The sequence below is a fragment of the Pleurodeles waltl genome, chromosome 9 (assembly GCF_031143425.1).
Source record: "Pleurodeles waltl isolate 20211129_DDA chromosome 9, aPleWal1.hap1.20221129, whole genome shotgun sequence".
Classification (NCBI taxonomy): Eukaryota; Metazoa; Chordata; class Amphibia; order Caudata; family Salamandridae; genus Pleurodeles; species Pleurodeles waltl.
This window is the reverse complement of record NC_090448.1, coordinates 610,816,235-610,832,695: the sequence shown is the minus strand read 5'-3', so window position 1 is coordinate 610,832,695 and position 16,461 is coordinate 610,816,235. Positions and strand designations below refer to the sequence as shown.

General features: G+C 44.4%; 1 protein-coding gene across 6 annotated transcripts in view; it reads right to left on the bottom strand.

The window, feature by feature from the left end:
* LOC138259714 (leucine-rich repeat and fibronectin type III domain-containing protein 1-like protein) overlaps nucleotides 1-16,461 on the bottom strand; it is a 3,031,897-nt gene that overhangs the window by 1,745,360 nt on the left and 1,270,076 nt on the right. For all 6 annotated transcript variants that reach the window (XM_069207608.1, XM_069207606.1, XM_069207609.1 and 3 more), the window contains one exon: nucleotides 11,590-11,749. The gene's annotated coding sequence lies outside the window, so the exon portion shown is untranslated. The remainder of the gene's footprint in view (nucleotides 1-11,589; nucleotides 11,750-16,461) is intronic.

Genomic DNA, 16,461 nt, shown 5'->3' with positions numbered 1-16,461 from the left:
CACACAAAGTCCAGTCTTTGCCCTCTTACTCTGGCAGAAGCAGCACTGCAGGAAAGCTCCACAAAGCACAGTCACAGGCAGGGCAGCACTTGTTCCTCAGCGATCAGCTCTTCTCCAGGCAGAGGTTCCTCTTGATTCCAGAAGTGTTTCTAAAGTTTGTAAGTTTGGGTGCCCTTCTTATACCCATTTTAGTCTTTCAAGTCACCTTTCTTCAAAGGGGACTCACACCTTCTTGTGAAATCCTGCCTTGCCCAGGCAAGGCCTCAGACACACACCAGGGGGCTGGAGACAGCATTGTCAGAGGCAGGCACAGTCCTTTCAGATGAGAGTGACCACTCCACCCCTCCCTCCTAGCAGAGATGGCTAATCAGGAAATGCAGATCACACCCCAGCTCCCTTTGTGTCACTGTCTGGTGTGAGGTGAAAAACAACCCAACTGTCAAACTGACCCAGACAGGGAATCCACAAACCAGGCAGAGTCACAGAATGGTTTAAGCAAGAAAATGCTCACTTTCTAAAAGTGGCATTTCCAAACGCACAATCTTAAAATCAACTTTACTAAAAGATGTATTTTTAAATTGTGAGTTCAGGGATCCCAAACTCCACATGTCCATCTACTCTCTAGGGGAATCTACACTTTAATCATATTTAAAGGTAGCCCCCATATTATCCTATGAGAGAGAGACAGACCTTGCAACAGTGAAAACGAAATTGGCAGTATTTCACTGTCAGGACATATAAACCACATTACTATATGTCCTACCTTATCCATACACTGCACCCTGCCCTTGGGGCTACCTAGGGCCTACCTTAGGGGTGCCTTACATGTAAGGAAAGGGAAGGTTTAGGCCTGGCAAGTGGGTACACTTGCCAAGTCGAATTTACAGTGTAAAAATACACATACAGACACTGCAGGGGCAGGTCTGAGACATGATTACAGAGCTACTTATGTGGGTGGTACAACCAGTGCTGCAGGCCCACTAGTAGCATTTGATTTACAGGCCCTGGCACCTCTAGTGCACATTACTAGGGACTTACTAGTAATTCAAATATGCCAATCATGGATGAACCACTTACATACAATTTAAACAGGAGCACTTGCACTTTAGCACTGGTTAGCAGTGGTAAAGTGCCCAGAGTAACAAAAACAGCAAAATCAGAGTCCAGCACACATCAACAACCTGGGGAACAGAGGCAAAAAGTTAAGGGAGACCACGCCAAGGATGAAAAGTCTAACAGTACCCCATCTTGGTCAAATAATATAGTTAAGTGCAGTTGAAAGACAGTGTACAATCACTGTAAAATCCAGTTTATGACAAAGTAAGATAGAATGAATTGCTTTTTAGAGTAAAATTCCTCCAAACTTTTGAAGATGGAGAGAGGACTAACTTGAGAACTCTTCACTCCCCTGGGGGGGTCTATGTCCTCCTCATAACACTGCAGGTCCCCATTTTATGTCAGACTACACACTACACTTCTCCTAGCACAATCAACAAAGTTCACCAAAGGATACTCACAGGCATGGAGTCATCATTCTCTCTCTCTCTCTTAAATAACTATTTTGCCCACTTCTCCTGGGACAGGAGGAAGGATCAAAATTAGTAGTAGGTCTGAGGAAAAGGGTGACAATGATGCAAAAGATTCACGTGAGCAAAATAATAGTCAGTCCCACATTGGTAGCAGTAGGTGAGTGGGCAAACAGTAGTGAATAGAAGTCGGGTTAAAAGACTTTGCTTACAGGTATGGGGGGGTGGAGCTCAGTTGTGCACCAGATGAGCCATCATCCAACAAATAAAAGATAAATGACTACTCAGGTGGGATTGTGTGTGAGGCCCAAAGAGGAGACAAAAACCACAAGCATTTGCAATGTGTTGGACCTGGCCTTTTGACAGGGTCATCCCCAAACTTTTTGCCTCCTTCCTCCTTTTTTTTCTGACTTATTGTTGTTGGCTTTTGAACTCTGGGCACTTTACCACTGCTATCCAGTGCTAAAGTGCATATGCTCTCTGTGTAAATTGTACTGTTGATTGGTTTATCCATGATTGGCTATTTGATTTACTTGTAAGACCCTAGGAGAGTGCACTATATATGCCTAGGGCCTTTAGAATAAATGCTACTAGTGGGCCTGCAGCACTGATTGTGCCACCCACTTAAGTAGCCCCTTTACCTTGTCTCAGGCCTGCCATTGCAAGGCCTGTGTGTGCAGTTTCACTGCCACTTTGACTTGGCATTTAAAAGTACTTGCCAAGACTAAAACTCCCCTTTTTCTACATATAAGTCACCCCTAATGTGTGCCCTAGGTAACTCCTAGAGCAGGGTGCTGCATGGGTAAAAGGCAGGACATGTACCTGTGTAGTTTATATGTCCTGGTAGTTTAAAACTCCTAAATTCATTTTACACTACTGTGAGGCCTGCTCCCTTCATAGGTTAGCATTGGGGCTGCCCTCATACATTGTTGAAGTGGTAGCTGTTGATCTGAAAGGAGTAGGAAGGTCATATTTAGTATGGCCATAATAGTAATACAAAATCCTGCTGACTGGTGAAGTTGGATTTAATATTACTATTTTAGAAATGCCACTTTTAGAAAGTGAGCATTTCTCTGCACTTAAATCTTTCTGTGCCTTACAATCCACGTCTGGCTAGGTTTAGTTGACAGCTCCTTGGGCATTCACTCAGACACACCCCAAACACAGGGTACTCAGCCTCACTTGCATACATCTGCATTTTGAATGGGTCTTCCTGGGCTGGTAGGGTGGAGGGCCTGCCCTCACACAAAGGACTGCCACACCCCCTACTGGGACCCAGGCAGACAGGATTGAACTGAAAGGGGACCTGGTGCACTTCTTAGCCACTCTTTGAAGTCACCCCCACTCCAAAGGCACATTTTAGTATAAAACAGGGCCTCTGCCCTACCACATCAGACACTTGCTGGAGAAGAAACCTGAACCAGAACCTGCATCCTGCCAAGAAGAACTGCCTGGCTGCTCAAAGGACTCACCTGACTGCTTTCTACAAAGGACTGCTGCCTTGCTGTTGGCCTGCTGCCTTGCTGAACTCTTGTCTGGCTGCAAACGTGCTCTCCAAGGGCTTGGATAGAGCTTGCCTCCTGTTCCCTGAAGTCTCAGGACCAAAAAGACTTCTCTTTTTCAACTGGACTCCTTGTGCGCTGAAAAATTTGATGCACAGCTTGCTCCGCGGTGAAAAATTCACCGCATGCCGATCCGGAAAGACGCCGCTCGACGCGACGCCTGCGGTGCGACCGGAACTTCGCCGCATGGCCTTGCATGGACAGCGCCGCCCGACTTCCAGAGAGGAAATCGCCGTGACGCCTGCCGTGAGAAAGAAAATTCCACACACAGCCCCCCGGAACGACGCACAGCGGGATAACAAGCCGAGGAATTCACACACAGACCATGGGACATCTTGTAATCCCGTGATCCACAGAAGGAGACGGTCCGCGTGCCTGAAAATGACGCACGTCTTCCCCGAGTGAAAAATAACAACTCAAGTCCGTGTGTGAAGGGGCGAAACCGACGCACACACCATTTTTTTTCCCGTAGAACGACGCACGTCTCCCCGCGAGGAAAATAACGACGCAAGTCCGTGTGTGAAGGGGCGTAACCGACGCACACACCATTTTTCCACGCTTCTCCTCTTCTGCGGCCCTCTGCAGAGATTTTCCACTCCAAACCAGGTACTTTGTGCTTGAAAGAGACTTTGTTTACTTTTAAAGACTTAAGACACTTTTATTACTTTTCAGTGTTATCTTTAGAAATTTATATTGCATCTTTGATTGTTTTGACCTGCAAATCCCCAGATAAGTATTGTATATTTTTCTAAACACTTTGTGGTGTATTTTTGTGGTGCTATATTGTGTTATTGTATGATTTATTGCTCAAATGCTTTACACATTGCCTTCTCATGTTAGATTGACTGCTCAGTGCCAAGCTACCAGAGGGTGGGCACATGATAATTTGGATTGTGTGTGACTTACCCTGACTAGAGTGAGAGTCCTTGCTTGGACAGGGGGTAACCTGACTGCCAACCAAAGACCCCATTTCTAACACAATGCAAACGGGTCTCACATTTCTCGAGTTAGAGCTGTTAGCATTACAAATTCCTAACTGGACTTTTCTTGCCACATAAATTGAAAATGAAAAGCAAACAGTTGACAGAAGCAAGTCAATTCAAAGCACCATGGCTGCCATGAGAGTGAGCGGGAATGAGAGACACAAAAGGAAAAAGAAGTTCGCTTGCAGTCAAACATATCGGCAAAATGCAGTTATCCATGTAACAGGGTCGACGGCTAAGGCGGTAACAAAGCTGCCCCAAAGAGGGACAAAAGTAAAGCAATTACCAATGTCATCAAAGGATTTTTGAAAGGCAAGACCACGAACGAGTGAAAGTGATGGGCATGAGATGGGAGTGGTTAAAAGCCCACATAGATACCAACATGTAGGAAAAGCAGCCCTTTTGCGCTGCTATGCTCGATCTAAAAAGAACAGATTGCAAGAGAGGAGTGGCCCGTGGACTTAGTCATGAGATTGGGAGGGGGGAAGGAGTGTCTTGCAGTTCTGAGGCATCTGCCACTGTTACTAATTCCAGACTGGTAGTGAAAAAGCCAGTCAGCCAACCACTCTTGCATAGTCAATGTGATCCTGCTGCATGCCAGTTTGCTTGGGTCTAGATGGGACAACTTCAGTCCTAGAAAATAGCCCTTCAATGGAGGGAGCTGGGCCAGATCATTCTTTTAGTTAGCACCACACTTGTTCAAGTAACCTAGCAGCTTGCGGGTTGGAGGATAATCCAAAAGCCTGCATGAGGCAATGCGCTGTTGCCATCTCTGACATTGCATAGCTCTTTTGTTTTTACTAGACAGATTTATTTAACTGCAGGGCATTCTGGTTTTGGATCCTGCTGGCTAGTACAATGTCAATTGCTGGCAGCTGCTGAAAGGTGATTGGAGCTATCACAAGAATGTGGGGGCCCCACTGCACAGCAAAGAATAGTAATTAGCTCATGTCTGACCCTTCCCAAAGGTGAGTATCCTGGTTAGAAGCTGGGAGTGATTCACGCCTGGGGATGTAACATATGACAGGGTCGTGATCAGGCCACAAAAAGGTCCATTTGTCTCTAACCAATGAGCAAGCATACTTTTCATAATGGAAAATAAAGTCATTTGGTTAAGCCAATTTTGCACCCCCTCCTATCAGGTGACATGCAGTGGCTCAGAGTCAGATTAAAATTACATCAGTTCTGAGGTCTGTAGGTGAGATTTGTCCCCATGGTTCTGTCTTTGTTTCCATATACATTAATCCCAGTGCGTGCACTACACATTGCTGTGACCACGGATCTTTTGCACTGACCATCTAACACCCATTTTGTACTACTCAATGTGACAACACAAAGAACTGCAAGGAATTATTAATTTTAACTGTACCTTTCATAATGCAATCTGTCACAGGAAGAAGTGGATAGGCTGTGTGCCTACAATACTGTATAGGTATGTACATGTGCCTGCAGTAGGAGTCAAAGAAACTGCCATTATTTGGTCCAGCTTTCACCCCACCTCAATCTCCTTGTTATTCAATTTAATAATAAATAGTTCACACAAACTTTATTGGAATACGGCCGTATGAGGCCGTGTAGCTGGTGTAGAGGAGTCAGATGAGGAGAGAGCAGGGATGCTCCTCCCTCCTTGCAATTTAGTGTCTCATAGGGTAGAACAAGCACTACATGGGTTTGCACAGTGATTGGAATTTAACCATGAACTTCATGAGGGCCTTAGTGATTAAGACATAGTAACAAATGATGAAAATGGTGAATGGGCACAAACGGAAGCATTTTTTTGGAGTACATTAAGATTAAGGGACGCAAATATGGAAGAAACGAATGGGTTAAGACTGATGTAGTTCTTAATGTTCAGCAGGCACCAACTGCACTGAATAGGGACAGTTGGAGCACACCCTTACCTCTCACAGGAATATCTGGTATTTTAGCCGTAATCCTGAACTCTGTGCTTGGAATCTGAGTTACAAACCTTCCTTACATCTCACTTCCTTGTATACTACAAATAAATCAGATTACGTTGCACACAAGGAAGCTGCCCTGGACCTGTGGATATAAAGGTGTGGCTCATGCTAAGTAATTCACACAAAGGAAAGCAAACGGCATTCCTTTGGATATAATGATTGCAAAATTATATATGCCTGATTTAGAGTTTGGAGGGATGTAGTTTGTCTGTCATTACCTTTGCAACCCTGATGGACTACTTACCAGGGACAGTTCCTCCATTAGGGTGGCGGAGCATCGCCCCCCGCCAGCAGCAGCAGCTGCAAAACCTTTGAAAGAAAAGAATAATAAACTTTGTTTATTATCCTTTTGTTTTAAAAGGGTGGGGCCACAGGGCTGACGAGCAGTGAGGGGGAGTCCACAGCACTTCCCCTTTGAGCGCATGATTGTTTGGCCAGCCATCTTGGGCCGGCCAAACATACATACACAGTGGGCACCCTGTGTTGCTGGGCTAGAGAGAGCCTGCACAGGCTCCAAGTCTGCCTGGGAGCTCCCTGGCTGGGTGCTCTCCGCCACTCCTGATGCTGCTTTGAGCAGCATCAGGATTGGCTGCAGGGCAGGGTGGGAGCCTGTGCCTGCAGCAAAATGGAGGAGAGGAGTGGCGTGGAGCAAAGTAAATGTTTTTTTTTTAATGTAATCTATTTTAATGTTTATCCTCCCCCCTCGTGCCACCTCGCCCCTTCCATGCCCCGCGAGCCGCTCCTGCTATCTACTGCCACATTTAAAGATCATGGCCAGCCAAGCGGTGATCTCTATACCTTCAGAGAAACTTACTTTGCAGTGTATCCTCTGAAGCTATAAACGTTTGGTGGATGTGCACCGTTGGTATTGATGAACATCCGCCAAACTATTTCTTCTTCAAAAATGAACTCCCAGATGACCCACCACGTACCCAGGGAGTTTTCCTTTGATTGTTGATGGTTGTTATGTTAATTATATTAACCATGACTGCCATGTTTTTTTTTTTCTGGTGGTGATGCATGGTAAAAAAATACATCAGGCCATCTGTTCAAAATAGGGTGAGTGGTGATATGCCCTTACTCCAAATGCCAGCATTAGGAGTAAGGTTTCTGCTGACAGAGCTGATGGGGGCACTGCTGACAGAAAGCTGACAGTCTTCTTGACTCTCAATGAGGCAGGTAGACTCAGAATTTGGTGGACAGGGTATTCAGGCACGTTTGTGATGGAGTACCCTGTCCACGAAATGCTAAATATGGGCTGCATATATTTTCTAATACACCTTTCAGGAGCTCTAATGTCACTGAATCAGGAGGGCATTTCTCTTTCATAAGTGGAAACAACAGCATCAGACCAAACTAAAACCAGTCAGTTTGAGTGAACAATAAGAAACTCTAAACAGGATCAATATGTCATGATCAACTAACATTTACAAGAACCATCCAAGGGACCCGTTTGACCTGAAAATGGTGGTAGAACCAGCATTACAATGAAGCCCAGACAGTGGTTTATGTTTTATTTCTATTGCCCAACATCCGAGATGAAACACATATTGTAATGGAAATATGCTTGCTGAAACGAGAGATCAACTTGCCTAGTTTTCCCAGTCCTGTTGTAAATAGGATAGGAAGCTGTGCCTTGGGCAGTAGGCAGATGGTAATGAGGCCTCTAATGTGACCTTAACACAGTAATATATTGGAGTACTGGAGTACCTTCTTGCCAGAAATGTGTGAAGCATCACTTAGCTATAACGCTTCCTTCCTAGCTTAGCTACTCCTATTTCCTGCAAAAGTCATTGAAAAAGCAGTCAACAGCCAACTCGCCACGTTTATAGAAGACTACAACATCCTTGACATCTCCCAATCCGGATTCAGGAAAAACCACAGCACCAAAACAGCACTCCTGGCCGCAACAGACGACATCCGCTCCCTGCTGGAAAAGGGAGAGATGGCAGCATTCATCCTGCTAGACCTCTCGGTGGCCTTCGACACAGTCTCCCATCACACCCTGATATGAAGTCTCCACAAAGCCGGCATCAGAGACAAGGCCTTCAACTGGATCCATTCCTTCCTCTCCAGCAGAACTCAATGAATGAGACTCGCCCCCTTCTTTGCAGACCCCACACCCACCACCTGCGGAGTTCCCCAGGGATCCTTCCTCAACCATGCGCTATTTAACGTCTACATGGCCCCGCTAGCCACGATCGTCAGAAGCTATGGAATCAACATCATCTCCTACAACAACGACACCCAACTCATCCTCTCCCTCTCCCTCTCCAACGAACCCACCAAAGCCAGACACAACTTCTGCAAAGGCATGGAAGCAGTCACCAACTGGATGAGAAACAGCTGCCTTCAACTCAAAGCAAACAAGACAGAAGTACTCATCATGGGCCCTCAATCCAACATGTGCAATGACTCCTGGTAGCCACCCACCCTTGGAAACCCACCCACCCCCACCAGTTAAGCCTGCAACCTCAGGATCATCCTGGATTCCAATCTCAGCATGAACCATCAAATCAACGCAGTCACCTCCACCTGCTTCCTCACCCTCCGCCTTCTACGCAAGTCCTTCAAATGGATCCCCCCTCGCACATAGAAAGACCCTCACACATGCCCTCATCTCCAGTAGACTGGACTACGGCAACGCACTCTACGCCGGAATCAACAAGAAACTCACCCGTAAACTACAAAACATCCAGAACGCCACTGCCAGACTGGTCCTCGACCAACCTCGACACTGCCACATCTAACAACACCTCCGTACACTGCACTGGCTTCCCATAGAGAAAAGAATTAACTTTAAGATCCTCACCCACCCACACAAAGCCCTCCACAACACCGGACCAGCCTACCTAAACCAGCGACTTAACCTCCACGTAACCCACAGGGCCCAACACTCAGCCCAGCTCTCTCTCTCAGAAGTACCCCGCTTCAGGAAAACCAGAACAGGAGGACGCTCCTTTTCCTTCCTCGCAGCCACCGCCTGGAATGCCCTTTCTCTCCACATCAGACAAACCACCTCCCTCCTCAGCTTCACGAAGGAACTGAAGACATGGCTTTTTTAAGAACCACCTCACCAGTGAACGCAAAACTCCCCTCCCAGCGCCTTGAGACCCTAATGGGTGAGTAGTTGCGCTTTACAAGCACTGATTGATTGATTGATTGATTCTACCTCTCTTAGCTGCTGAGCCCTAATATGTTGTTTCTTCAGAATACCAACACTTTCACCATGTCAAGGGCATTTGTGCCCAAACATTGCTGCCTCACTAGCTGTTGTCTCAGGGATTGATATCACACATAACTTAACAATATATTAAAGGGTTACATAGCTGACAACCCACAGTTCATGTTCCTTGCTTCCAGCTATTCAGTTACCCTTTAGTTCAGTTCCCACTACATACTTTTCTCTAGTGCCAGGTTGCTCACGTTCTCTCTTCGCTTTGGGCAGACTGCCAAGATAACTCTATCTTCCTGAGTCCTAAATTTCCCTCTGACGTTCATACCAACCCTCTGCACTGGATTGCCTATTTGTTTGTATGGAAACACAGGCTCTTTTACAGTTTTGGTGGTCAGTGACCACATCATTCTGTACCCCACCCTCTGGAAACACATAAAGGGTTAGAAGAGAATCAATTGTAAAACAACTGCATGAACGGTAAACTAAACTCTAACACACAGCGGCAGCTCCTCTGTTATGGCTGAGGAGCATCGCCTCACTACTGGAGCCAGTGAATGAAAGCATGTAAAATAAAATGATAAAGGAACTATTAATAAAACTGTTTTACTATCATCTTATTTTGCATGATGGAGCCGGAGCTGAGCTTTTAGGGCATGGTCATCCCTCGACAGCAGCAGGAGGAGTGGTGGGCCAAGGCACTGCAAGTGCACATGCTGGTTTGGCCAGCTGTCTTAGGATGGCTAAAACTACATGCACACTTAGATATATCCAGGAGAATAGTAGGCATAGTCTCTTACTCCCTGTTGCTGTGTAAAACCAGTCCGCTCCTCCCAATCCTAGCGCTTTTCTCATGCTGAGAAATACCAGCATGAGAGAAGCGTCTGGATTGCCTCAGGGGAATCTGGGAGCCTGTGCTGCGCATCAGGAGCTGGAGAACACTGAGGTGGCGAGGCAGCGTGAGGCAGGTCAGTTTTCTTTTTTTTAAATATATTTTTGTCCCCTGTGCTGCCCCACCACTTTTCCCTGCCAGCAGCTGCCAATGCTAACGCATAATGCACCCGCAGTAAAATTCTATCTCAACTGTTACTAGGGCACTTCATTAGAAGTTTTCTTGGAATGAATGGCTGAAGGAAGTGAGAAAGGTGAAGGTAATGTGGATCCTAAAAGTGATTAGCCACTTAGGATGAAAGAGCGGATGTCATTCTATTTAGTTGTAGTTGTAGCTGTCTTATGTGTCAAGGCATTATGTATTCATAATCACAAAAAGATCGACCTTTGGTTGAGGGGCTCATTGCCATGAAAAGCGGCTCCGTGACAGCTCAGAATATATGGCTTTTCAGCAGTGCTTAATTTGTAAATAAAAACGTGCCAGTGCCCAAAGCCCTCCTCTTAAACACGCGGCTGCTGCAATTAAATGTGGAAACACGGATTACTGAGGGGCGTAATGCTGAAATCATCTCGGGCCTCTTTAATCCATATAAAGCCACTCCCTGCCCCTTCAGCTCCCTCTAGTAGCTTTCTATTTTCTCCCTTTGTGACGCTTTTTCGTTTTTCTCTTCCTCCTTCTTTCCCATATGTGGCCTTTGCTCGCAGTAAATGCTTGGGACAGAAGAATAAGCCCGTACCCTCAATAATAAGTGCCGGTGCTCAGCACCGGAAACAACAAGCACAAATTAAGCACTGCTTTTCAGAGATCTTATGGCAGGAGTTGAGAGAGTGCTCATTTTTTCGCGAAGGAGGGTGTTAGAGGTGAGCTTTATATGCTTTATAGGAGAAGATAGAATCACAAGAGAGCTAAAGCCTAATGTTTTGCTAGGAGTAGGGAATGGTAATTGTTGATGCTGCTTGAGAGACGAGGGGTTAACAAAAGTCGAATAATATATTTTTTGTTTGTATGTAGGGAGAAGGCTGGATAGCTTTCTAAAGTGTGTGTGGTTGTACATCAGAATATCATCTACAAAAAATGTCAGACATATATATTGTGCCCTAAATTTCGTTTAGAAAACTATCTTTCTATTATACATTTTCTTTATGTCTTGTTCAGGTCCCAAATGGTCATTGGACTGTATTTGGGTGTACGACATTAATACCTTAATATAACTACAAACCTTTATTATTTTAGAGACATAAGAGCTGATACATCAGGGCCAGAGATAATAGTATTGTTAAAACGATGAATGTAAGACTGGAAATGGTGAAGAAGTGGTAAAATTAACTTTCGACAAAGTGGAAATGCAATTCTGTAATGCTGTTTCGAGCACATCTGGCTGATTAAACATTTGACACATTGCCTATTACTTTGCTGCAATCACCTTAAATGGAAAAACAACAAGAAAGGAATGAAGCGGGAGCGACCCAGTATTCTTATTTTAATCTGACCTTCAAGCTGACGGACGAGCGTGCTCCACCCTCTGTCACTTTTCTGGATCCTGATGGCTTTTCATTAAGGGTTCATTTGGGTATGGAGTCAGTCCAGTAATGGCCTCCCTGTTCCGACTGACAGCTCAGCTTCGAGTATAGCCAACAGTAGCCATCCATCCTGAAAATAAGAGGGAACTTTAGCTTTTTTTCCCTGAAATCGTGCTTTGTCGGACTCATTGAGGGTGACAGAGAGTAAAGACACTCACTACAGCGAAAGATTGAGCTGCCACATTAAAGCATTTTAGCACGTGCAATCAATGTGTGTGGCGGCCATTAATCGAAACAACCCAAGTGGCGGTCATTGCAAAACACACACCCAGCATGCTTCTCGCTGTGTGTAACTAGGAAGGAATATTTTAGGAAAAGAAAAGCATGTGTACCAAATAACGTTATCAAGTTGAAGAGGATACATACGCAGCATAGTATTGTAAATTCATTGATACCTGTCACATCAGATTTAGAACTCTTCAACCACAACATAATTAATCTTCTGGCCAGATTCATTGATATACCTGCGAGTGATTTTGTTTGGCACTCTGTCCCTCGAGACCACGTGAAAAGAGTGAGAGTCTGGCTTGATTTCTCAGAGTTCTGTGGAACTCAAAGGAATTCATTTGTCAGTACTTACTCCAAATATAAACTACAATGAGACACTCCCTTTCATTCCAAGAGGAACTGAGTTCTTGAACGAATTCCAAATTGACTTTGTCAATTCACCCTTTGTATGGCTTGCCAGAACAAATATCTTTCTAAATGCCACAGTTAATCTTGAGATAAATGTTTTGATCAGCAGCAGCAGCTATGCTTTCTTTAGTAACTTTATAAACTGCCAATAAACTCGTAGCCCCAAATAGTACAACTCTGTTCAGTCAACAAAACTATTAAGCATCAATTAATAATTCATTAATTCAAAATATACACAGTATCGAAGTTGATCTTCACATGGTTTGAATGTAAAAATTATACACATATTTCGTTTGAGAAGAGGGCCACGCATATCCGTGACCAATATTTGCATAATTTATTTTAGCATAACTATGGAAATTTTCAAGGAAATAAGTATAATTACACACACTGCAAATTCAGCATTTAGCACTATAATTTTGCACGAAATGCGTCCCAGTATGCATTTTTGGTATCGATGATGCATTCTGTGCTAAACAAATCGAACTAAAAACAATAGTTGTTGCAACAACAACGGACTGCGCTCTGGTTGTTCATATTACTCCCCAGATCCAGTGCTCTCATTTTGCCGGGAACTTGGTATAATTGCACAAGCGGTACAATGGCATAATATTTTGAATTTTGCATAGTAAGTATAACATGAAATCCCTGAAATTGCATGAATTATGCCACTTAATTGAAATTTCATCTAGGTCTATACCAGACTACATATCCTCGGTATCCTTGAAAAAAGTTTATCTGAAACAGGTCTGTTGGACTATGGTCTCCAGTTCAGCCAACGGAGGTAAACGGGTTTCTCTATGGGTACTTTGGCTCATACATTGTAGTTATGCCAGGGCAACAAGACCGACCTCAGACAAAATATGCGTCGTGTGGCCTGTCACAGTACCACAAAAAAAAAAGACATTTAAAATAAAGACATGATTGAACATCATCAGATGTAAGTTAAAAAAATCAACATTTAATAATACAAAAAATAGAAAAAGGAAATCCTTAAAGGATACACAAATGGTGAGGGGAAATATGAAAATGTCCATAAGATCAAAAGGAGCGTAAGGAGTTCACCATTTTTGCAAAAATAATATCGAGTCAGAAACTCCTGCCTCTTACACATAATGTTACGTCATTGGGTATAACCCTTTAAAGAGTAAATAGAGGTTTAAAACATCTAACCTCTGAGTTTTTAGTTTAATCTATAAATGTAAGAAATTGTGTCACTGGTTGAGGGCAATGAAACCCTACTCAAGCAGCAACCAAGATCTTTGTGAGGGTGAAGTTACAAACAAACCCCAAATAAACCTGTGCTCAACCCTCTAGTAGTTTGGCGTAGAGCAGTCAGGCCTAACTTAGAGGCACAGTCTAAAGTATCTATGCAGCACCTCAAACAATAACACAGTGAAAACACACCACAAAAAGGAACCCACAACAGAGTGAAAAACAAGAGCACATTTTAAGAATTAAAACAAAACCAAAATGACAAAAATCCAATCAGTTGAATTGGAGATATGCAGTTTTAAAGATTTTAGTGAAATTAGTCCCAAAAAGCACAAAGCACCAACTGTGGATATCTGGTTATGCCAGACTGGGAAAAAGTCACAAGTTCAGTCCTGCCGTGATGGAGTGCAGGCCGACAATAGGGCCCCAGTTATGCCTGCTGGGCAAGAGTAACCTAAATTCTGGTTGCGTTGCATTTTGAGGATCCCTGTTGAGGATGTGCTGCACAGCTGAGGCAATGCACCAGTTCCTAGGACCTGCGGTGCTACAATGCAAGGTCTTGCGTCATCATTGAGGATTCCATCAACAAGGGCATGTGATTTGAGGTCCAGCGTTGAGGAAGTGTCGTGAAGAAGGGGAGATGTGACGATTCTGAGGAGCTGCAAGTCTGCGATACAGATTCCTGGCACCAGGAAAAATCCACACAGCAGAGACAATACATCAGTTGTGCTCAGGGGTTGCGCTGTGCAGCAGAGAAGCATCTGTTCTGCTTGATCCTTAGATGGGCTGGCACAGCACCTTCACACCCATTTCCGACAGCTCAGGGCTGGGATGACACCACTTGGCAGGGCAGGATTCACAGTTACAAAGTCCAGGTGCTAGGTACAAGAGGCTTTGCTTTTGGGGTGACTCTGGTGGCCCTAGGTAGGTCCAGTCCTTCTTCGTTCCCTCAGGCCGGAGGTCAGCAGGTCAGCAAAGCAGGGCAGGCTGTCCTTCAGGGTAGCAGTCCAACAGAGTGGAAGTCCTTCCAGCGTCACAAAGGTCCTTCTTCCTGGCAGAGTCTCCCACAGGTCCATAAGTGTACTGAAGAGTTGGCACCTGAGGTCCAATGTTTATACATGGTACCTCCTTGGAAGTGAGAGAAGCTTCTAGAGGTTTCCCATTAACACACCAGGTTTTCTGCCACCCCTGGCGCCAGACTAACTACAAGGAGTATGTGGTCCTTTGTGTGAAGGCAGGACACAGCCTATTCAAGGGAAAGTAGGGCTGGCACCCCATACTCTCTATTGTGTGTGGCTGTCTGGAAGAAATACACAAAGACAAACTGCCAACTACACCCCATCATGCAACCCGAAGACAGGGTGCAAGCATTGAATGGCTAAGGCAGGAAACACCAACTTCCTAAAAGTGTAATTTCCAAAATTGCAATTTAAAATCTGACTTCACCATATGTTAGGATTTTTTTTTTAATTCCAAAGACACCAAACGTGAACTGCTTACCTGTCCCCATCCGGAACTTACAGCTAATTAAATGTAATATGGTAACTTCAATGTTATCCTATTGGAGAGGTATGCCTTGCAATAGTGAAAAATGAATTTTAGAGTTTTCCTCTATCAGGACATCTAAAACTTAAACGTACATGCCCTGCTTGTTAAATAATTTGCACCTTGTTGTGTGGGCTATTTAGGGCCTACCCTAGTGGTGACATATGTATTAAAATGGAAGGTATGGCCTGGCAAAAGGTGTATTTTGCCAATTCAACATGGCAGTTTGAAACTGCACACACAGGCTGCAATGGAAAGTCTGAGACAGGTTTGCAAGGCTACTTTAATGGGGGTACAACAAGTGCTGCCAGGCCACCAGTTCCATTTAACCTACAGGCCTTGGGTACATTTAGTACTACTTTACTAGGGACTTATAAGTAAATTAAGTATGCCATTTGGGGATAAGCCAATGATACCATGTTTTGAGGAATGAGAACACACACTTCAGCACTCGTTAGCAGTGGTAAAGTGCACAGAGTCCTAAGGCTTTCAAAAATGAGATCAGAAAAATATGGAGGAATAAAGGCAAAATATTTGGGGGATGACCACCCTACGGCTGTGAGGTCTAACAATAAACAATTCCTTGGGCAACTTAGGAGGTGTTATGCACGTGGAGGTGACTCTTGAGATGGGCTGACTAGTTCAAAGTGGTTCAGCTTTGACTCTGGCTTATCTGCTATGAAGGGATTGAACAAGCTATGGGTCTATAGCATTGACATTGAACACATGTTTAAATTCCTCCCTCAATGCTGGATCAGTTTCATTTCTGATGGCAAAACAGTTTCCTACCATTTCCATAGATGCTAGTAGAAAGTCTTCTTGCTACAGGCAGGATGCCCCCCATCTTTCTCTGTCCAAAATTGATTCTGATATGATACTGGGCTAAGGGACAGTAGTTAAACCTGGAACTAGTGCGCAATTGGAGAGTTGCCTTAAACCAAAGAGCATAATGTTCCCATACACAGTATTTCCACTTTGACCTTGATGTGATATAGTTTCTGTATCAAGTGGCATTAAACTTCTCCAATTGTTCTTTGTGTATTAAAATCCAAGATGACTGAGGGTACCATCATGGCTACAGAGTTCTCCCTTCCATTGCCACCCACTACTAATCAGTTTAGCCCAGCATATCTATAAGAAACTGACTAGCAGTGATGGCTGGGGGATGTAGAGGAAGTGCGAGGGAAGAGGAGAGACAGAAAAGAGGTGAAGGAAGAGGATTGAGAAATGAGGGATAAAGATAGAGGGGGACACAGTGAGGAATGAAGGATTAGAAATAATACAAGATGTCTGAGGGATGTGCAAACAGGGATGAGAACTTCGGGATTCAAGTGTGAGAAATTACAAGTGATGAAGGGAGTATGAAAGGTGAAGAGTGTGGACAGA